Genomic DNA, 16,751 nt, shown 5'->3' with positions numbered 1-16,751 from the left:
GTAAAGCAAAATGACTCTGAGGTACCATCTTACACCTGTCAGAATGTCTGTGATCAAAATCACTGATGACAGCTTATGTTGGAAAGGATGCAGAGCAAGGGGAACACTCCTCAACTGTTGGTGAGTGTGTAAATTTGTATAGCCACTTTGGAAAATAGTATGGTGGTTTCTCAGAAAATTGGGAATCAATATATATACCCCAAGACCCAGTGATACCACTTTTGGGCATATACCCAAGTAATGATCAATCATATCACAAGGACACATGCTCAGCTTTGTTCATAGCAGCATTATTTGTAATAGCCAGAACCTGGAAACAACCTAGATACCCCTCAACCGAAGAATGGATAAAGAAAATGTTGTGCATATACACAATGGAGTACTACTCATCAGTTAAAAAAAAAATGACATCATGAAATTTGCAGGCAAATGGATGGAACTAGAATATATGATCCTGAGTGAGGTATCCCAGACTCAGAAGGACAAACGTGGTATGTACTCACTCATAATTGAATACTAGATGTAAAGCAAAGGATAACCAGACTACAACCCACAGCTCCAGAGAAACTAGCTAACAATATAACTCTAAGAGTGACTGATGGTAGCAGGGCGGTGGTGGCACACGCCTTTAATCCCAGCACTCGGGAGGCAGAGGCAGGCGGATCTCTGTGAGTTCGAGGCCAGCCTGGGCTACCAAGTGAGTTCCAGGAAAGGCGCAAAGCTACACAGAGAAACCCTGTCTCGAAAAACCAAAAAAAAAAAAAAAAAAAAAAAAAAGAGTGACTGATGGATCACCCTGGGAAGAGGAAATAGATGAGATCTCCACGAGCACACCGAGGGTAAGGGGGGGACAATGGAGGATAGGGGATGGTGGATGAGAACATAAGGAAATGGGATGGTCGAACTGGAACAAGAACAGAGTAGGAGAATAAAGAAAAAGATGAATGACAGAGGAAGACATCAAGGGAACAGGGAGAAACAGGGTGCAGGGAAGTTCCCAGGAATCCACAAGGATGACCCCACCTTAGACTACTAGCTATAGTGAAGAGGGTGCCTAAACTGGCCTACTCTGGTAATCTGATTGGTGACTACCCTAACTGTCATCACTGGTAGCCTTCACCCAGCAGCTGATGGAAGCAGATGCAGAGATCCACAGCCAAGCACCAGGCTGTGCTCCAGGAGTTCAGCTGAAGAGATAGAAGAGGAATTCTATGAGCCAGGGGCATCAAGATCATGATGGGAAACCTGTAGGAACTACCAAACCAAGCTAGTGGGAACTTGTGAACTTTAGACTAATAGCTGTGGAGCCTCCATGGGACTGACCTAGGTTCTCTGACCTAGGGACAGTTGTGTAGCTTGATATGCTTTAGGGGCCCTGGCAGTAAGATCAGTATCCATCCTTTGAGCTTACTTTTTGGAGCCACTACCTTGGTGGGACACCTTGCACAGCTTTGATGCAGGGGAAGGGACCTGGACCTGCCTCAGCTGAATGTACCAGGCTCTGCTGACTCCCCATGAGGCCTTACTTTTTCAGAGGAGAGAATGGGGGGTGGGGTGAGAGGGGAAAGCTCGGAGCGCAGGATGAGGGAAGACAGGGGAATCTGTGGTTGGTATGTAAAATGAACAGAAACTTTCTTAATGATAAAAAAAAATATGAGCAGAAGAAGCACTTCAGAGCCCGTAGCAAAACAGAAACTCTTGTACACTATCTCTAAAAATTACTAAAATTTGAATTTTATATAACTCATTTCACTTCAGAGTATATATCCAAAACAAGTTAATCAAATCTACCAAAATTTATTTTTGCAGTTATTTTGTGTGTGTATGTGTGTGTGTGTGTGTGTGTGTGAGAGAGAGAGAGAGAGAGAGAGAGAGAGACAGAGACAGAGACAGAGAGACAGAGAGAGAGACAGAGAGAGAGAGAGAGAGTCCATGCTCACTCATGTACAAAAAAGGACAGAGGGTAGGTTGCAGGAGTTGATCCTCCTCTACCATGTGGGTTCTGCATTCAAACTCAGGATGTTAAGCACTGACAAACACTTATCTTAATATGTAAGATATGATAAAAGCTATCTTGTAATTCCTCCATTTATTTTGGCCACAGATACTGTCCATCAAGGTAGAAAAGGCATACTAATAAGAATGATTTTATCTGCAGTGAGAGGAGCATAAATTGGCTGGTTTCAGTTCATCCACAGTCAAGAAGCAGAGGGAGAGGAATGTTGAGGCTCATATGGCTCTTTCCTCTTTTGAGTCTTCTTCAGTCTAGGTTTCCAGACCATGTGATAGCACTGCCCACATTAGGAGTGGGTCGTCCCTTCTAGGGGTTAATGTCTGGACTAACACGCTCACAAGCACACCAAGAAGTGTGTCTGCTAATCCATTCTAAATACGCATTTTCCTAAATACCCATCAACACTAAGAACCTATCAACAGATGAATGGCTAAAAACTATGGCATAAATAAACACACATGCATACACACAAGCACAAAAAGGCAAAAATTCAGTCATTTGTGACAACGTGAGTAAACTTTTACAAGAACAGACTAAACACACTAAGCCATGCACAGTTAAACAGGTATTATATGGTGATTTCACACGTGGAATCTAAAAATGTCAGTTATAAAGAAATAGCTACCGATGTTGATTAACAGAAACCACTCTCTTTAGTAGAGTATTAAACATGAGTAGAGGACACATGGCTTGAGGCTGACAAAGCATGGACTGTGACAGGTTTGCTGTGCAAAGGGATGACACCATCTTGTCTCATGCATGCACTATTGCAGACCCAGGAATGCTGGAGGAGTGCTGTCCACTGCTGGTTCTGGTTGTGGAGCAGTGTCCATCCTTCAGCAACTTCAGACCATAACAGAGTTTACTCTGAGATCTACCAGTTCCTGGTTGAGGTATGAGTTTTTCTAGCAAAAGAAGTTACACAGCCCTATGTGGGATTAATAATTGATTTATAGATTTTTTTTATTTTTCTAAGGCCTTTAAAAAGTTCAATTCATCAGCTATTTCTTTTCATTTTATTAAGCATAAAAAATATGATCTAAAATTTTATATGTATATGTGACATGGGATGCTTATAGACAGTGTCTGTTTCTTTAATTATGCAATGAAATTTTATTACAAAACAATTTTTTTTAATTTATTTGGAAAATTGGTGGTTTTAAACAGAAAATAAAAATAGTTGCATTTGGTTTCAAGATGAATGGTGCTGCTTCTCCATTGTACGCTTTCATACTTGTGCTGGTTTCACTTTGCCTGTCTCCCCATTGTTATTAAGCATGTATAGACAGTTTTTCTATACTTTTGGACATAAACTTTTGTCTCTTATTTTTCTGATGAAATAATATTTTGCTGTTGGTTCTAGCTATTTCTTTTAAAAAAAATGTATCCTTCTCTCCTCTACCTCTTTGGTTTCTCCCTATAACATTAAAACCAAGACTACACAGTAGAAACTGAGTTTGCCTACTTTTTGTGCATGCTTTGCTGTGGTTTCCAGTCAGTCCCCATTAGATATAGAGACGTTGAAATGCTAATGTTTTGTGCACTATTACATTTCCTCAAATAAATTCTTAAATTGTATATTCACATTTTATATAAATTATTTCAACTGTCCATTAATATCTTTAGCCAAAATAAATTAATACAAACTACATTTCAACTATTCACTCATTTTTTTTTTTTTTTTTTTTTTTTTTTTTTGGTTTTTCGAGACAGGGTTTCTCTGTATAGCTTTGCGCCTTTCCTGGAGCTCACTTGGTAGCCCAGGCTGGCCTCGAACTCACAGAGATCCGCCTGGCTCTGCCTCCCGAGTGCTGGGATTAAAGGCGTGCGCCACCAACGCCCGGCCTCACTCATTTTTATACTAATTTAGAACTCCATTTTTAATTGTCAGAACATATCATTTATAGTCTACAATATCAGGAAAATAATTAAGACATGAAACAACTTGGTAATTTTGAAAGAAGCCTCATTTTTTAATTCTAAATCTATTTTTCTTTATATCTAATAATATCAAATACATCCAAATTTCCTCTGCCTTATTAGTGATAGCCAAGCCTCTGGGGTCATAGCCTCCCTCCCACCGTAACCACAATATTTGCTACTACAGCTACAGATATAGTACAGAGGCCACAGCTCTGTAGTGCACCTCTGTAGTGTACCTCTGTAGTGTACCTCTCAGCAGACATGAATTCTCCGGAATGGCTTTTGCCAATTAAAGAAAACATTTATGAAATCTTGACTACTCTCTAATTTACATTGTCAACTCTTGAAGCTATTCTTAATATCACTTCTAAATTACTTCCAACAGTTATTAAGTTATCTTAAGACCTATCCCCAGCAAGCTTGCATGCCTAGTATTTTGTATAACCTAAATGTAACAATAACAACAGCTTGGACATGTACACAGATATTTTCTTTTTTTAATTTATTTTAGGCAAACTCATTTGTTTGGAATAGAATCATTTTGACCCAATTAAAGTGCATACTGTAGTGATGGAGAGATCCATGGCAAGTATCTAGGAGAAAAGCACTTCTTTCTTATAAAAGTACATGTATTTTGACAAGTATCAGATAACAGCTGATAAAAAAAAAATTATATAATAGATAATAATACAATACTGATAATAGAATAGATAATGATGATAATAATAATAGATAATGATAATAGACTACTATTTTGAGGGCAGAGCATATGGCTGATGGAGTAAACTGCTTGCTGATTTCAGAACCCCAACAATGGTCACATGCATCTGTTAACACTAGTGGGCAGAGAGAGGAGGATCCCAGAGGCTCACTGGTCAGCCAGTCTAACCAAACCAGTGAGGGCTGCATTCAGAGAGACATTTTCTTGTCCTCTCTCCCCCACAGACAGTTCTCATTTGATCCCAATGAGGTTTGAGTTTGTCTCCTGCCGTCTCTGTGAAGGCAGATTTCTTGGTATATACTTTTCACAGTTAAAAGCCTCTCCTTAGCATACCTGCAGGGCAATACAATATCTGCAGAGAAATTGTTGAGGTTCATGTGCAAAACACTTTGAACATTCATTCTTGTATTTAAAATTATATCAACGGCATTTTAACTGTGAAAGCAAATTACATGTGTGTGAGTTTCTAGGAGGAATAGCTAGGATGAGCATAATGTGTCATATCTGCACTTCACACACTTGATTATTCTACTTAACTTGGACAATAAAACAGTGAAGGACTATGGAGTACCCAGGGGTCTGGGGGGTTAGCTACATCCGGCATGGGATATCTGAGGGAAAAAAAAAATCTACGTACACTGTGTTCTTATGTCTGTTTCTTCATTCTCCATCTCTGCTACTATCTACTCCTGGCACTCAGAAAACTCTACCCGGGGTCTACTTACCCTCTACAAAACCTCTATCTCCCTGTCTTCTCTCTCGCCATGCCATTCTGTCCCTTTCTACAAAAAAATGCCTGCTCTTTCTTTTCCCAGGCACAGAAGGTTCTTGGCCTCCTCAGGAATGTCATTCTACCTTACACCTTGATATGTACAAACCTCTTTTGTTCTCAGTCAGTTGCTCTGCAGAGCCACTAGGCCTGGGGGAGGGGGGGGGAGATGGTCTGAGCTCCATTTGCACAAGAAGCAAAGCTATGCCTCTCCTGCCAGATTGTCTTTGCTTCAGTGACCTTATCCAGGTACTGGCTCCAGCAGGGAAGTTACCTTGAAGTTCAGCAGGTCTGAAAATATTTGGCCACACAAGAATTCCATAGTAGAAGACAGCTGGGATATTAAAGGCTGGTTAGCACCAAATACTCATAATAAGCCTCTTAACAGACACTTGGCCAGTCAAGGTATAGCTTTAATACCTGAGTCTCTACAGCATATTCTTGTGGCCTGCAAGAAAGGATGTTTATAAGTCATTTCCTTTATAAAAATATCGAGCAGAATATCCTACTTTATTAAACCCATACTATTTGTCTTCACAGCTTCAACATGGAAATATCCATTAGCATAGGGATATTTAATACAATTTGAATTCTTTATTCTTTTGATTTTTTTATTATGTGTATCTGTGTGGGTATGTGCAGATGAGTGCAGATGCCCAAGCAGGCCAGAAGAGAGTATCAGATCTGATGGAGCTGTAGTTAAAGGGAATCTGACGTGACTTATATAGTTACTAAGAACTGAACTCTGATCCCCTGTAAAAGCAGTCCATGCTCTTAACTGCAGAGGTATCTTTCCAGACCCTTGTTTACATTGTTATTGGAGAGCATCAAAGTAAGCAATAAAACCCTATAGTTGAGTAAAGTATGATCATCTCCTATTTAGGAGTTTACATTCTAATCTTATTGCCTATATGGAAAAGATTAATTTCAGATCATTCTTATAAGTTAACTATAAGTATAAACTCAAAATTGAAAACTGAAGTAAAAGTAGCTATAAAGAAAGTTGAAGTTAACCTGGGCTAAACTCTGACTATGAGATTAACTAGGGCTATACAAGACTCATTTAAAAAAAACCAGACATAGTAAACTTTCAATGAATTTTCATATCATTATTTTGAAATGTAGAGCTCTGTATTACTTTTTGGATTTTTCGAATCAATGATTTTCTTGTAATTTAACATATGATTATTATTAATCATATTAATTAACATATTAATAAAACAGCATGGCAAGTGATGGTTTTACCAGGTAGTTTTGCTGACATGAATATTAAATGGGATTGATTTTGTAGGACAGATTGGATGAATACCTTTCATCCCTACAACTCTCCCACATTTTAATGTTTTCTCAAATCAACAAGGGAAGTGAAATATGAAACCTTTACAGGAATTTTATCTTTGGAAATTAACAGTGGTAAATAAATAAACATAACGTGACATTTATACAGAATCCTGCCCCCTTATTTATGCCTTTTGGCTGGAGTTCAGGAAGTACATGACTCACTCCTCCTGGGAGGATGCTGTTTCCTCTAAACTGCAGTCCTTATCATTTTTTACCTGATGTGAGTGGAATTTTCTGTGCTTCAATTCATTGTAAAATGTGCATCCAGCATATTTTTTTTTCTCCCAGCAACATCTTGAGTCCCATCTAGTCCTATTGCTTATCAAGACTGCCTGGTGTATTTCTAAGATGAGATGTTGTGCTTTCCTCTTGCTGTTTACCACAGTGAGTGGCTTTACCAACACCTGGAAGGCAAAAAGAATCTTCTGAACATTTAAAGAAATGTAACTCTGATGATATTTTCATACTGATGTTTGTTGTTGCCTTGGTTATAGAAGCAACCTAGATAGATGTCTATAGAGGGGTGGATACAGAAAACATTGTTTACATTCACAATGGAAAATTATTTTCAGCCAGAAAGAAGATTGAAATAATACTGTTTTCAGGGAAATGCCTTAACTAGAGATAACCCTATTAATTGAACAAATAGTACAGTTTTTTTGAATTTGTGGGTTCTAGGCTTTCCAGTTTTATGAAGTCATAGTATAATGATTATATGAAAGTAGAAACAAAATGTATAGCGATCAAGGGGCATGATAGGAGAGTAGAGTGTTGTGAATGTGAAGCTCATAGAGTATGAAGAAATGTGCTCAAAGTATATTACATACTTACATGAAAATGGTCTTGTATAGCCCTGAATAATAATAATTAATAATAATGAAGGAAAAGCATTTAACTCTTGGCATAGTCAGTATGCAATTGCTGTGAATTCAGTATTTTTCCCTTTCCAAAATTCTTATATTGAAATCCTAATTCTTAGTGTGGAAGTATCAGGGAATGGGCTATTGGTAAATGACTAGGTCATAAAGGTGAGTCTTCATAAATGGGATTGGTATCTTCATAAAAGACTCATAATTACTTGGTATGAATAAAGCAAAAAATTGAGAGACAACAGCTGTCTTTAAAAGAAAATTCCTTGTGTGAGTTTCAACGACTATGCCACATGGCTGAGGATACACATGAAGGCATCAACATTGTTTCTGAACCAGAGGATGAGAGGAATAATATGTGCAAGTGTAACTTCCACAAGGCCAGGTCAGGTAGGTGTTAATTGTTAGTTTGAGCAGTTTAAGAGGCATCCCAGGAACAGAGATGGCATAGACATGTCTAGAGCATGATGCTTGAGTCATTAGGGAAGTTCTACAGTGTTTGTCAGTGATATCATGATGAAGAAGATGGTTGTAAATGAAAGACTTGCATCTGTTGGTGTGTATTTGTAAAATGTGTTATTTGGCTACTCGTGAAAGTCATTAAAGACTACATAACTCTGAGAAGGGTAGGGCCTTCAGGGTGAACATGAGTGTAATACCAACAATGCCAGGGGTAATATGTTCTCATGCTTCAAACAGAAATCAAACAGAAACCATCAACAGTATAATTAGTTGCATTCTAAAGACCTTCTTATGTAATTTAAATATATAATTTGTCTTACTTCTATCATGTCAACAATTTATTTTGATAAAACTTTTAAACCTCTGTTCTAGAAAAAAGTAATGCACTGAGAAAATTTTTCTACTGCAGACAATTTTCCTTGAGTCTTATAAGTGGTATCTATCCTTTATATAAATGAGGCGGAAGGAAGGTCCTAAAATAGCCTTATCTAATTTATATATTTAAAACTTGTATATACAGGAAGAGGAACATGAATAAATTCAGATATTCTTGTTTTTCTGTGTGCCCTTGGTCCTGTTTGTCTTGTTAAGGTCAGTTTCTTGATCACAATTATGTACCTTCCTGCCTTTTTGGTTTTGTAAAGTACAGTATTATTCATGTAAGAACTAAAAACAAAACAAAACAAACAAACAAACAAAAAAAACAATACAGTACTTTAAAAAGGCAGCAATTGTGCCTATTTTCTCCACTTCATAAGAACAACTTAATTAAATCCCCAACACCACAATCTATGGATATCCTGGGAAATCTCTACGATCAGGTCTATTCTCTTAGGTTAGGTTATTTGCTTGACCCTGCCCATTTATCTTTGCATAGGTCACAAAATTTGGAAACATTTGTTTTAATTTATTCATTTGTTTTTATTTTATGCATATAGGTAATTTTGTCTGCATGTATTTGTTGCTGGAGGGCTTCTCTCCAGGTTCCACCAATCCCCGCAGTCCCACAATCCACGTATAAAATAATCACTCAGATGCTTATAATATTTATAAACTGTATGGCCGTGGCAGGCTTCTTGCTAACTGTTCTTTTATCTTAAATTAACCCATTTTTATAAATCTATACCTTGCCACGTGGCTGGTGGCTTACCGGCGTCTTTACATGCTGCTTCTCCTGGCGGTGGCTGCAATGTCTCTCCTCCTTCTTCCTGTTTCCCCAATTCTCCTCTCTCTTTGTCCCACCTATACTTCCTGCCTGGTCACTGGCCATCAGTGTTTTATTTATATAGAGTGATATCCACAGCATGTATGTATATACACCACTCATATGCATGACGTCATCACAAACAAGAAAAAGGCATTGGAGCCCTTGGAACCAGAGTTACAGGTGGTTGTGGCTACCTCAGTGGTGCTGGGGAATCATACACTGGTCCTCAGCAAGAGCAGCCCATGTTCTCAATTCTTCTATTTTTTTTTTTTTTTTTTTGGTTTTGGTTTTTGGTTTTTCGAGACAGGGTTTCTCTGTGTAGCTTTGGCACCTTTCCTGGAACTCACTCTGTAGCCCAGGCCTCGAACTCACAGAAATCTGCCTGGCTTTACCTTCCCAGTGCTGGGATTAAAGGCATGTGCCAGCACCGTCTGGCCCATGTTCTTAATTCTTAAACCAACACTCCAGGTCCTGCTACCATTTTTATTATTCACAAAATAAAACAAAGCTAAATCATTAAGACATATTCATGAGTATAATAGGCTTCAGGGACTACCTGGCTGGGATCCCATAGGCATATTATGGGAATGAACTCAGAACCATACACACCTCCAACTGAAGGAAAATGAATCCATACATCAGAGGGACTCTACTGGCCATTTTCCATGTAGTCTATGTCTGGCATCCTCTTGATCTCATCTATGTCTCCTCTATTTTCTGATAATCTTCTTCCTTTCCCAAACATTTTAGAAGCAGAATAAATTTGGTAGCTAGTCTCTTAAAGACATTGTTACTTTTAAAGTAAAACATGTATTAATGTATTTTTTAAAATATATCTCCATCTTTGAAATGATCATTATGTCTTAAAAATAATTTACAGTCAATCCCATGAATGTGTTATCATATGTTCCCCACAATAACATCATCAACTAAATAATGTTATAAACTTTAGTATCTTTTAATATATTAGCTTTTAAAAGCACCAACTTACTTGCCAGAAATTAAAGAGTGTGAGCCTAAATGTGATGGAACATCTTAAAACATGGAAATCTGGCTTATGTCCTTGTTTTTAATAATGATAATAAAAATATGTATTTAGTTTGTTAGAATTTTAAGGGGTTAACAAACATTTCTATCCAAAAACAAATAAAATTCAATATTCTTGGAATAGAATTTGCTATCTTAGGTATATCTAAGAATTACAGAATGTTTACTGCATGATTAAAACATTCCATAGTGCCTCTGTAGACCTATGAATTTATTTTCACCATTTGCTTTGGTGGAGAAGCCAAACATGAGATTTGGTACTTGGCTTGGTTTTAATTAGCCTCCTGAGAGTTCTGCATCAATCTTATCTCTTCCTTGCCTTTGCATCAAGACTGCCCAGCTGATTGGTTCATAAGCATTTTAAGGATTTTGTTTTTTAAGCTTCATTAATAATTTAGAGCAATAAATTTCAAACAACTTTCTCTTGTGTTTTATTCAGAGAAAATTAAATGCTCCTCATGAATAGTAGACAGAGCTGAGCCTGAAAAAATATGGATTTTATGTTTTAAAAATGCTTAGCAGCTAAATTTCCACTTTATGTTATACATATGTTAAGACTTTTATATAAAAATTTAAAGTCCAATGTAAAGACATGATGCCTTCGGTTATATTATTGCTATGAGGTTTAATTTCTCAAAACTTTTTTTTTTTTCTAAATCAATCTAAGCTTCACCGTAAGATAAAATAAGCACAAAACTTCCCATGTGTATGTGTGCCAGAGTTGACAGTGAGGTAAAAGGCAATCAGGCTGCTTCTTATACGTCATCTGAGGATGAAAATCATTTAAAATGAAAGTTTAGGTGATTTCTGTTTTTAATCGACAAAGATTCCAGAAGTTATAAGCTTTATTCTTTGTTTATCTAGTAATACATCTGAATTAACAGTTGTAGAGATAATGATACTTCAGCAAGCCATCACTTATGATCACCTTTTCAAATGTTAGTCACTCTCAGATGGACCCTGACTAATATCATGACTAGACAGTACATGTGACCAGTGGTAGATGGATGCTATAAAATAAACAAAGGTCCACTGCTTACTAATAAGTTGCAAAGTTATAAAGCCAATGATGAATAACTTCAGAAGTAAGACATACATTTCAGTTGACATCTCAGAACCCATGGGTATTCCTGTTTGATTTTGATCACAAAATTCATTTCAAGCCCTGACATAATGTCCTCCTACCCTGAACATTTTTTGCACAACAGATAATTTTTCTCACAACATTTCTTTTTTTAAACAAAAAACTCTCACAGAATTCAAGTTCCAGAAAGAAGAAGCCATTCTACATCTAGTTCCAATTAGTAAGAGTGTGAAAAAGATTATTTCCACGTAGGAATTATTTTATTATAACATTCACAGGAAGCTTGTTTTAAAAGTAAGAGATCCTAAATAAATCAACATAATTAAAAACAATGACTAATTGTTCACATATGTGTGATTATGTATAATGCATTTATGTACAGTGATTAAAATAATTCCAATGTAAATAAATAGTCTGTAGGCGTTAATTATTAAAATAAATAAGCCTTTCCAAAATTCAATAATGTTTAGGGTATATTTCAATGTATTTTGGTGTTATGTACCTATGAAAATTATTAAAAATAATATTAATATATTGTTTTAATATGTTATTAAGGAGGGTTTTTATGTTAAAGTATATAATACATACACATATATGGAATTATAAAATATAGATTTGTAATCTTCATGCATAGTTGGCTAAAATGTTATTTTGTAAGCTATATACTCATAATACAAAGAATCATTTTCATGATAAAAGTTTTTCATACACAAAACAAAATTCTTGAGAGAATACCATGTGATTTTCCCATAAAAGTTATAAATTTGACAATTTTCCATCCAAGACCTCCCACTGGCAACCACAGGAGAAAACAAAGGTTGCAGTTGGCACTCATTCCATAAGAAATGTTGAAATCTTCCAACAAATTATCTTTACTCTTTATATTTTATACATGATGAATCTTCAGCTTATGGTCAAAGCAATTTGTTACCCCTTCTATGGCAACCACTTTGTTTTTCTGTGAAGATCTTTTTTTATATGGTTTTTAATATTAAGAAAATTTCTATTCATTTTACATACCAACCACAGATCCTCTTCCCCTCCCTCCTCCTATCCCCTAGTCTTACCCCCCTCAACTCACCCCAATTCCCACTTTCCCCAAGGCAAGTCAGCAAAGCCTGATACAGTCAGCTGAGGCAGTGTAAGGTATTCCACCATAAGCCGTGGGCTCCAAAAAGCCTGCTAATGCACCAGGTATGGCTCCTGATCCCACTGTCAGGGGGTCCCTTAAGCAGATCAAGCTACACAACTGTCTTGCCTATGCAGAAGGCCTAGTCCAGCCCCATGGATGCTCCACCCACATCAGCCTGTTCCTCACCATTTTTGCTTCTCCAGTTCCGCCTCTCACTACAGAACATGAACCATCCTGGTTCTTTTTCTCTTCCATTTCTCCACCATATATTTGCTCACTGTAATGATGCTTATCTGGCTGGCATTTCTGTGTGCCTGTGGTGTCTTCAGCCATCCCAAGTTACCTCAAATAATTGTCTTTAACTCATCTTCTTCTAAATCATTATCGACAGATTAAGCATTAAGTAATAACTACCTTTATACATAACATCAGATAATGGACCTAAGTCATATGTATATCATTTATTGATTTATAAAATTGTGATATAAAATATAGGTAATTATTAAAGTGATTTAATGGCTTCTTTGATTTGATTTTAAAAAATCATAAGACAATACACATCTAAAATCTCTCTTATTGGTGAGAAATAAGAGAATTTTCCGGTAATAGCTAGAACAAAGTAGTGATGGTCTGCCTTACCATTTTTCCAACATTATGTAGGTCTATATAGTGGAAAAACATATGACAGGGTAATTAAATGTATTTTGAGCAGAATCCTAAAAAAATGCAACTGTTTTTGTCATCATCAGTGGTTATCAACATTCTTAGTGCTGCAACTTTTTAATACAGTCCCTCATGTTGTTATGACTCCCAAGCATCATATTGTTTCATTGCTACTTTATAACTATAGTTTTGCTACTGCTATGAATTGTAATATGAATATTTGATATGCAGGATATCCTATATGGGACTCTCAGGATATCACAACCCACATGTTGAGACCCATTGCTCTATATAAAGGAACTAAAGGAACTGAAAGAATCAACAAGCATCTCCTCTGAAAATAATAACAGTTATAGCAAGACAGGAGGGAATAAGGTCAATACACACAACTAAATTTTGGTCTAATTCCAGAAATGAACAAGTAAGATCAAAAATAAAATATTATTTATATTAAGAAATCACAAATGACATAGGTATTATTCTATCAAAATATATCCAAAACCTACTGTGATTGTCTCAGTAGACTCCCTTGGCTGCCAAACTGATTGGATCTGGAAACAACTAGGAGTCATACATCCATAAAGGTATTTATTGGAAGGGTTAACTAAGGCAGGGAGCTGGTGCCTCTCCTCAGGTTTGGAGACACTTGCTGGTGGTAGCCTAGCTATAAACAGGTCCTAAGAAAAATCTGTGGTGTCTATCCTCCTGTTCCCGCTGCCATCCTTCACTGATATTGGACTCCAGCTACTGTGGCATTCCAATGTAGATTGAAATGCAGTGGCACTCTGGGAACCCTCTGAGTATTTATCACCACTGGAACTTTTGAGACAGCATATATCGGGTTCTCAGTATCACAGGCATTCAGACAGTCATTGTTCAACTACTTAGTATGAAACATGAAAGCCAATCAATAAACACCCTTCATAATACACACTCATTCTATAGGCTCTCTTTATATGGAGAAGTCTATCTTCCAAACTTATATAAGGGAAAGTTGAAAAACTCTGCTAGAATGAATAAAAGAACAGTTACATAAATAAGAGGTATTTCATATTAATGAGTAAAAGAGTCAGCATTATACAAGATGGCAATTGTTTTTAAATTCAACAATATATTGAATTTAATACCAGTCAATCCCATAAAATTATCATAGAGATATTGTCAAAATGATTTTAAAGTATATATGGGCAGACAAATGACTCAGAAGAGTCAGCAGCATACAGAACGAAAGTAAGTTTGTAGGAAAGGCATTATCCAATTTAAGATCTGCTGTTAACAATTACAAAGATTAAGACTGTTTTATATTGGCTACAGGTCAATGGACTAGAAAAATTGTATCAGAATCATCCACCTACCAATACCCCTATATAAATATATGTGTGTTAGATTTGCAAGTGTAGTATTTATCATTTATTATTATACTTATATATGATACATGATATAGAAATTATATATACACAAATTATTTTTTGTCAAAATATAAAAAACATCTCAATATAAAAAATTAAAAAGAATCACAAAGTTAATCTTTTTTATTAAATGGTTTGGGAACAATTGTCTTTTCACATTCAAAGAAAATTATTCTAGAAAAATTTCTTACTTTCTTCCAAAAGCATATTCAAAATAAATTTTGTACCATAATGTAAAACAGAAAACTATAAGGTTCTCTTAGATTATAATATAGAAAAGAAAGGTATGTATCACCTGGAGATTGTCAATGACTTTAGATATAAAGGCAAAAATTACAATCAGTTAAAGAAATCATTGATAGACAAAATAAAAACACTCATGTAAAAATACACTGCTCTTATTTACAGTGATAGAAAATGTCTGCAAAATATATAACTAGCTCAAAATATACAAAAGAGAACATTCAAAAATAAAAAAAAAAAGAGAAGGAAATGAACAACCACTTTAAAACTAGGAAATAATTGTTCCCAAAACAGCTCACCAAGGATAATGCACTAAGAGTCAATAAGCAATGTTGCTCTGTACCTTATGCTGTTGGGGAAATGTTAATCACACCAGTGGCTTGCCACTGCATGCCCATTCAAGTGATGACACTCAGAATACTGACAATGTTATTGCTTGGGAGAATGTGTCCCAGGTATCGACCACTCATTTTCCTCTGTTACGCGCAAACACAGACAGCCAGTGGTAAATCTGGATACTGAATATAGAAAATGATCAGTAAAACCACAGAGTATGTCAGAATCTGAAATGTGTATCACCACAGTAGAAAGGATACATCTGTCACGATTCTAGCTCTGTGACAAGGCTGTATTTCAGAGACAGATGCAGAAAGCTGCCCCAGCAGAGAGGAAAAGGAGGGTACTTAAAGGAAAAGGGAATTCCAGCTATGATTATTCCATCTTTAGTAGATCACATATGATACTGAAGAGGTGAATATGTGACATTGCACTTTTCTCAAGGTCTTTGGATTGACCAAGATGATGTTGGGTCATTTAGACATAAATGAGATAAAGCAGTGTGAGATGAATTTGGATAATCATTTTATTTTGTCCAGACCATTAAGCATTTCTAGAAAGGTTTGTCAGAGTTTCAGAGACCAGAATGCAGGATTAAAAATTCACATAACTTCATATCAGAAATTAGTTGATACAGATATGTACAATTGGACTTAATACTTGTTTACTAAATACTATGGTAATACCAAGGTTTGCTAAAATACTATGTAGATAGTGAGCGATATAAAATAATTTATACATGTGCAAATAATTTTCCCTTCACGAATTGCAAATAGAGAGTGAATAAGTGTCACAAATTTAATTGGTAGTAATAGAGTTATGTGATCCTGCCTGAACAATTTAACACTTCATAACTTAGATTTTGGCTACAACAAAGCTTTACGTGAAGCTCATTGTCTCAGTGATAATTTAATTAATGTATGCTACCTTGCAAGCTGTGGGATTCAGTGAATGTTGGCAACTGTTACTTTTCACAAACATTTAATAGTTTAATAAGTAGATTTACCTATAAAATAAAATTCCAATTAGACTTTACTTAATTATGTTGGCTTTTTTGAAAACTTAATACAGTTTTGACTTTATTATTAAGTGGGATACAGGTCATGTTTACAATAGGTTAGATTTTTTTAAGTCACTTTTGAGTCTTTGAACTAAATCTGTAAGGTTTTAAAATTTTTATTAAGAAATTCTTATTTGACTGTGTACATAGATAACACCTGGAACTGATGAGCTGTTAATACTTCCATGAGGTCTATCAGAGCTCTGAACAACCCTTATTTTTAATGTGGCTGATTTATTTGTTGTTTCTTAGTTGTATAGTGAGGTTTGACTTTTTTTTTTTCATTTTTACGCAAATGTCTGTCTTGAGACAGCTTAGGCTGGGACGTACTCCATCTTTGCGGATCTCATTTCAACTCCTTGCCGAAAATACGCAGGAAGATCAATACGAGAAACTGTAACTTTTACAAGGAAGAGGTTTTTATGATTCATCTCTCCCCTTTCTTTTAGAGCAGGCTATTCTAAAAAGCTA

Source organism: Peromyscus leucopus, chromosome 10 (genome assembly GCF_004664715.2).
Source record: "Peromyscus leucopus breed LL Stock chromosome 10, UCI_PerLeu_2.1, whole genome shotgun sequence".
Lineage (NCBI taxonomy): Eukaryota > Metazoa > Chordata > Mammalia > Rodentia > Cricetidae > Peromyscus > Peromyscus leucopus.
This window is presented reverse-complemented; position numbering follows the sequence as displayed.